Below are 7997 nucleotides of genomic sequence, written 5' to 3' on the forward strand. Positions count from 1 at the left end.
TGTGAAAAAACATTAATACACCTCAGATACAAATGCATATCAGTTGCAATCCTGCAAGAAAAAATACATTTTAAAAAATATAATTAAAAACACATGCACATAAGTTAGAAAAATGCTAAACCTGTAACACTATAACAGCCATCACAAGTACAGTAAAAATACATAAAAAAAAAAAAAAAGGAACGTAAGGACACAGGATGGATGGCAATCACCTGTATAATCTATTTTTTGAAAAGGGGGTGATCTCAAATCCCTCATTTAAACCACAAGGGGACAGAGTATTTAAGGTGATAATCCAAAACGTTTCCAGTTGTGTCAATACATTCTCCCGATCTCCACCTCTTTTATCCACCTCGAGTAAAGAAAAGGAATCAGAGCATATGAAGTGTGCTTTTATCACGCAGTTTAATAATTCTCATAATGAAATCCAACATGTGCTTGGTAAATATTGGCATATCATTAAGATGGATCCAATTCTATCTCCATTCTTACCGGAGAAACCAGATGTGATTTTTAAAAGGGCAAGAAACCTAAAATCTTATTTAACGCCTAGTATATTACCTGCATTAAAGAGGAAAATAGGACTCCTTCGTTTTTAGATATTAGTAATGGTTTTTATATCTGTGGTAAATGTAAGGTATGTCCACATGGGCTTAATAAGAAAACATTATTTTATTATTGGAGGGGGTAAAGAGTTTAAAGTGAAGGGATTCATAAATTGTAACACCATGTTTGTAGTCTATCTAATAGTGTGCGGGTGTGGAAAGCTATATATTGGCAAGACCAAAAGGCCTTTGAAAATAAGAATTCTCGAGCATCTGCGAAATATTAAAAATAAGGTAGATAATCATAGTTTACCAAGACATTTTAAAAAATGTCAGCATAGTAGTCCCGCAACTTTAAAATTTATGGGGATAAAGCATATCAAGGTGGATAAAGGAGGTGGAGATCGGGAGAATGTATTGACACAACGGGAAACGTTTTGGATCATCACCTTAAATACTCTGTCCCCTTGTGGTTTAAATGAGGGATTTGAGATCACCCCCTTTTTGAAAAAATAGATTATACAGGTGATTGCCATCCATCCAGTGTCCTTACATTCCTTTTTTTTTTTTTTTTTTATGTATTTTTACTGTACTTTTGATGGCTGTTATAGTGTTACAGGTTTAGCATTTTTCTAACTTATGTGCATGTGTTTTTAATTATATTTTTTAAAATGTATTTTTTCTTGCAGGATTCCAACTGATATGCATTTGTATCTGAGGTGTATTAATGTTGTTTTTTCACATTTTATGTAATATATTAACACTGTATGCATTATTATTCTGAGATACAGATGTATAAATGCTTGTTTAATATAGCAGTATTTTCTATGAGACATTTTATATTTGCAGGTTGCCATTTGAGCAGACTGAAAGTATTAATTGTAACAAGCTACAGCTGTGAATCATTAAGTGTTGTGATGAATTTAGAGATGTGAGAGCATTGATGCTATTTAAAGGATGACTGTAGAAACGCCAGCCAGCCTCCTGATGAAGTCTTATGACGAAACATGTAGTGGTGTGGCTTGGCATTTTGGATTGTGCAGAGGAACCAGTTCCCAGAGAAGTCCTTGGAGACGTCCAGGTTACAGACCGGGTGGCTGCCTCTGCTTATTATTGTGCTGTTTACGCTAGCGGTGGCTCTGACCGCTTGTTCTGGTACGAGCATTGTCATTTTTAAAGATTGCAATAAAATATTGTTATACTTTTAAGCACGATGTGGCGCCCCCTTTCTATGTTTTCTTTGTAGTGTTGTTCCCGGCTGGATTCGGGGGTTCTTATATTGGGGAAGACGCCGATCCATTTCATATACAGGATCTCTGCTTCACAATCCCACTTTCATATGTGAGGAATTGGTTACAAGACACTGTTTGTGCAATCACTTGTGGGACTCATTCCCTGGACATTGGTATTGTTCCAAACTCTGAATCAAGCGCACTAATTATTTTTTTCTATAATATATATATATATATAAATATATAAATATATATATATATATATATATATATATATATATACACACACACACACATATATATATATATATATACATATATATATACACACATATATGTATGTATGAGAAATGATAGCGCCAAGGAGAAATGAGATTCCTTCAATTAGAGTTAAAACCCGTCATTCAGATGATCAGTTTTTTTTAAAGAAAAAAACAAAGCACTCCCCATAGGTGTGGGTGTCAGCTTATCAGTAGAAATATTAACAATGGTGATTTGTTAAGAAAAAAGTGTATAAATAATAAAACTGATATATAGCGCACTGTGCTAAGTAATCACAACCAAAGTGTAAATGATACTGAACAATATCAATATATAAACATAATGTGCAATTATCGCAATGTAAAGTGTATAACGTGCATTAGTAATAAATATGGTGAAAATCAATTCTTAAAAAATATATATAAATTTAATTACAAAAAACCCTGAATATACAAGGCATCAACACACAATAGAAATAAAAAATGCCACTGACAGATGTAAAAAAACAGTTAGCATAAAGGAATAAAAACGGGGGAGAGAGAAAATAAATAGGGAATGGCTTATCTGGATATTAAAGGTAAGTTCATGGAAGGCGGATTCAGGAGTCTCCAACGCGTTTCGTCCAATTGTTGGACTTCTTCAAGGGATGTGTAACTCCTGTGGGGTATCTGGTATAAATTAACCACATGCTGGGACTAGCTGAGCAGTGATTTCCGATTGGAAGTGACCTCACTTCCGGTTTACGTTAATTAGATATTCGTTATACTATGTAAAACCAACCATATAGTTATAAAATTGCTGGATAAAATTGCTGGATAACAGAATCGCTCTTATAGAAATAAGATTCTGTTCATAATATAATAATCCCGGGCATCACGTGGTATTAGCCCGTCTCTTCATTTCCTGTGAACTTGCTTCCGCCCACACGAGCGCTGTTTTCGGGATCTGATGAAGTATTTCCGCCCTTACATCTATGTCAGGTGGCCTGAAGGTCAGGTTTTTCGATATCCACTTCCGGTATGTTGGTGGCCATCTTGCTACTCATTTTGCGAGCGGCGGACATCTTGGTGCTCATGTGGGGCTACGGACTCCATCTTGATATCAGATGAAAATATAACAGCGGCCATCTTGGTACTCAAGATGGGCAGCGGTGTCCATCTTGCTTTTCAATAGTGATCAACATTGACCATCTTAGTACTTCTATTTCTTATCATTAACGATGGCCCAAATGATTCAAAGTTCAGCAATCTAGTGTCTTTACGTGGCCATCTTGGTACTCTCATGGTACTGTATAGAACTTCCTTATGGCCATCTTAGTATACCCAGACCTATGGAAATCGATATATAAGAAAAAGCATCTGTTTGATTTTCATATATAGTTGCTCCTAAATAAAAATAACATATATTAGTATCAATAAATATAACTTTAATACTATAAGGGAAATATATTACGATGGACCCATGAAATAATATAATGAACTAATTAATTAAGCTGATCTAGAAAGGGGATCTAATGGGAAGGTATAAGGGGATAATCGAATGAGAGAATAATAAAATAAGGGCAGGATTAAGTCTTCTTAAATAGCAAGCCATCTTTATTAAAGTTCATTGCAGAAAGTTTTTATTCTTCAATTTCCAATGGATAATTCTTCTTATATATGGAATTTCTTCTTATGGTCGATCTTTTCTATGATGGAATTCAGCATTCTTCTGTTACAGGCTCATGATACAAATTATGTAAAATGATGGTGCAAATAATGTGAGTCCTATAACATACTACAGTTCCTGGTCTTCCCTGCTGGTCTCCCACCCAGGTACTAGCCAGGCCCATCACTGCTTAGCTTCCAAGATCTGACGAGATTGGGCGCTTATAATGAGGTATGACTGTAGAAAAATACATAAAGGATACACTAGCTACCATCAGTACATATCTACAAGAATGGTGCTATCTCGTAGCTATCATTAAAGCCTCGCGGGGTCATTGTATCCAATTCGAAGATCCAATACATTTCTCTTTTGGATAGCTGGTTTGCCAGGTCTCCGCCTCTTTCTCCCAATAGTACATGTTCAATAGATTTGAATGTCAAGTCTTCTGGATTAGAATTATGGTATTGTGTAAAATGATGAGATACCAAATGTCCTTCAACTTTGTTCTTTATATTTCGGATATGTTCTTGTATCCGAAGCTTGACCGGTCGCTTGGTTTTGCCTACGTATTTGATTCCACAGGTGCTTTCCAGCAGGTATATCACCGATGTAGAGTTGCAGTTCAAATGAGTTTTTATCTTATATTCCTTGCTGTTCGTAGAATTGTAGAAGGTCCTTCTTTGTTTATGTACATGCTTGCAGATGTTACATTTGCCGCATTTATAGCAGCCTGGGCAATTATAAAAAGCCGTTCGTATTGGGGTATTGGGGTTCCTTAGCATACTGGGTGCCAGTGTGTCCTTGAGATTTTTAGCCTTCCCAAATACAATTGGAGCCTTTTTAGGGAGGATGTCTTTCAAAACTGGGTCCATTAAAAGAATTTTCCAATGTTTGTTAAAAACGTTCTTAATTTTATTTTCTTGTGCATTAAAAGTAGTTATAAATGGGATAATGCTATTTTCTTCTTTGTTAGGTTGATCCTTATATTTAAGTAAGTCACATCTCTTAATAGATTTAGTTTTAACTGCTGCTTCATGCAGAACTTTTTCTGGATATTCTTTTTCTTGAAATCTGTTACTATATAACTGTATTTGTTCTTCAAACGTATGAGCCTCACTGCAATTCCTCTTAATTCTGTGGAAAGTGGAGTATGGTATATTTTCTTTCCAACTTCTCAGATGCCCACTCTTATAGTGGAGGTAGCTATTCGTGTCTACTGTTTTTATGTAATTTTTCGTAACAATTTTGTTTCCTTCTCCCATTAAGATTAAATCCAGAAATTCTATAGTATTTTCATTAATGTTGGATGTGAACTTGAGATTCATATTATTTTTCGTAATATGATCTAAAAACAGATTAAAATCCTCTTTCGGGCCTTCCCATATTATTAAAATATCGTCTATATAACGTTTGTACAAAATATAATATATATATTCTTCTTAAATGGATTGTTGTTGTATATATGATTCTTCTCCCAATATCCCATGAAAAGATTAGTGAAACTAGGCGCAAAAATCGTCCCCATCGCTGTGCCACAAATCTGCTTATAAAATTTATCTGAAAATTTAAAATAATTATGATTTAAGATAAAAGCCATTATGTCGCATAAAAATTCCTTGTGTGGCAGTAATTGTTGAATCTGTTTCAAGAAATCCTCTGCATGCATCGATCCCTATCTGATGCTCAATGCATGTATATAGAGATTGTACATCCACTGTTGCCCATATATAAGAATCCTTCCATTCTAAACTTTCTATAATTTGCAATACATTGGTAGTATCTTTAAGATAAGATTGCAACTCGATCACATATTTATGTAGGAAAACATCCACATATTTAGACAAATGTGAGGTTAGTGAGTTTATGCCTGCAATAATAGGTCTCCCAGGCGGGTCCTGCATCGTTTTGTGGATTTTAGGGAGAAAATAAAAAATGGGGATGATGGGGTTAGTAATTAAAAGATACTGGAATTCTTCCTTAGTGATAATGGTATTACGAAGTCCGTAGAGTAGGAGAATTCTCAGTTCATCAATGTAATTATCAGTAGGATCATTCTCCAAAGGAATATAAGAATTCGTATCTCCTAGGAGTCTGTGTGATTCTTTCACATAGTAGGACCGATCCATAACCACTAACCCCCCTCCCTTGTCAGCCTGTTTTATGACAATGTCGTTATTTTTCTGAAGGTTTTTTAGTGCTTCTTTTTCTCTATTTTTTAGGTTTTGTCTGGTTGTAGGTTCTATTTCACCCTCACACAGATCCTTTTTAACTAGTTCGTAGAAGACATTAAGATGACTCCCCTTAGATTCCACTGGGTAGTATTTTGATTTCCCTTTAAGACCTGATTTTGATTCATTCATGTGATAATTCTTAATTACAGATTCATCTTTCCTCAAAAAATGTCTTTTTAAGGTGAGATTTCTTATGAATTTGTTGAGGTCAATAAATGTTTGAAATTTGTTCATATTACTAGAAGGTGCAAAAGTCAATCCTTTACTTAGTAAGTAGATTTCAGGCTTAGTTAATTCGTGTTTGGATAGATTGAATATTCCTTTTTCTTTAGGGTCTACTATAGGTTCCTTCTCTTGAATATTCTTCCTCCTGCCTCCTCTTGTTCCTCTTCTTCTCTTAGTCTTCGTTTCATGGGAGACGCCACTCTCGTGGTTTCTCTGAAGAATGATTTTCTCATGCTTCCTGTGTTGTGTCCTGGGTCCGGGGATAAAAAATGATCAGTGTCACTGTTGGAGTCGTATCGTTGTAATGTTGAGAACCTATTTCTTGTCTGATATGGTTTGAGTTGAGGACGTTCAGTGATGTTGGTTTCTCTTCTAGAGTTTTTTCTATATGGTACTGTCATCCAGGTTTTTTCTTTATTAGGGTGATTCCACTGTTGTTGAGTTGGAATTGTGTGGAACCTACTCCAATTCTTGATTCTATTCTGCTCATAATCTTGTTTGTCCCTAGTAAATTTCTTTTCCTTTCCCTTCATGACATCCTCCTCTATACGGTCCAATTTGCGAGTTAATACTGCATCGTTGGCTCTGTATTCCTCTTTATCTTTAAAGCCCTCCATTGTACCTCTTTTTTTTTATGTCTCTTTCCAATTCAGTGAGTGAGGTTTTTTTCTCATTAATGATAAATTTCATTAGGTCTAGGGAACATTTATGCAATATATTGTCCCATTTGTCCATAAAACCTGGTTTTTCTATACCAAATGTGGGATTTTTTAACAATCTTAGACCTCTCGGGACTCTATTTACAGAAATATAGTGTTCCAGTCCTTTGATGTCCCACCAGGCTTTAATTTCCTTAGTGATAAGTTTTTCCATTTCCCAAAATAAATTGTCCAAATTTTCAGTGGGAATTCTCTCACATGCTGTGGTATTTTCCTCATTAAATTTTTTTTGGCAGAAATCTCTTCTTTTTGTTAGGCGTTCAGTATTCCTATACATATTTAGGATCTCTTACTCAAGGCAGCTACAATAAATAACCAGGGTAATGTGTATGTATGAGAAATTATAGCGCCAAGGAGAAATGAGATTCCTTCAATTAGAGTTAAAACCCGTCATTCAGATGATCAGTTTTTTTTAAAGAAAAAAAACAAAGCACTCCCCATAGGTGTGGGTGTCAGCTTATCAGTAGAAATATTAACAATGGTGATTTGTTAAGAAAAAAGTGTATAAATAATAAAACTGATATATAGCGCACTGTGCTAAGTAATCACAACCAAAGTGTAAATGATACTGAACAATATCAATATATAAACATAATGTGCAATTATCGCAATGTAAAGTGTATAACGTGCATTAGTAATAAATATGGTGAAAATCAATTCTTAAAAAATATATATAAATTTAATTACAAAAAGCCCTGAATATACAAGGCATCAACATACAATAGAAATAAAAAATGTCACTGACAGATGTTAAAAAACAGTTAGCATAAAGGAATAAAAACGGGGGAGAGAGGAAATAAATAGGGAATGGCTTATCTGGATATTAAAGGTAAGTTCATGGAAGGCGGATTCAGGAGTCTCCAACGCGTTTCGTCCAATTGTTGGACTTCTTCAAGGGATGTGTAACTCCTGTGGGGTATCTGGTATAAATACCCACATGCTGGGACTAGCTGAGCAGTGATTTCCGATTGGAAGTGACCTCACTTCGGGTTTACGTTAATTAGATATTCGTTATACTATGTAAAACCAACCATATAGTTATAAAATTGCTGGATAAAATTGCTGGATAACAGAATCGCTCTTATAGAAATAAGATTCTGTTCATAATAAAATAATCCCAGGCATCACGTGGTATTA

The 7997-nt window shown here is 34.9% G+C and overlaps 1 pseudogene; it reads right to left on the minus strand.

The window, feature by feature from the left end:
- Positions 1 to 3811: 3811 nt before the first annotated feature.
- On the minus strand, positions 3812 to 3930 carry LOC148527254 (5S ribosomal RNA; annotated as a pseudogene).
- Positions 3931 to 7997: the final 4067 nt, after the last annotated feature.

The sequence above is a fragment of the Taudactylus pleione genome, unplaced genomic scaffold (assembly GCF_031769625.1).
Source record: "Taudactylus pleione unplaced genomic scaffold, aTauple2 ptg000090l, whole genome shotgun sequence".
Classification (NCBI taxonomy): domain Eukaryota; kingdom Metazoa; phylum Chordata; class Amphibia; order Anura; family Myobatrachidae; genus Taudactylus; species Taudactylus pleione.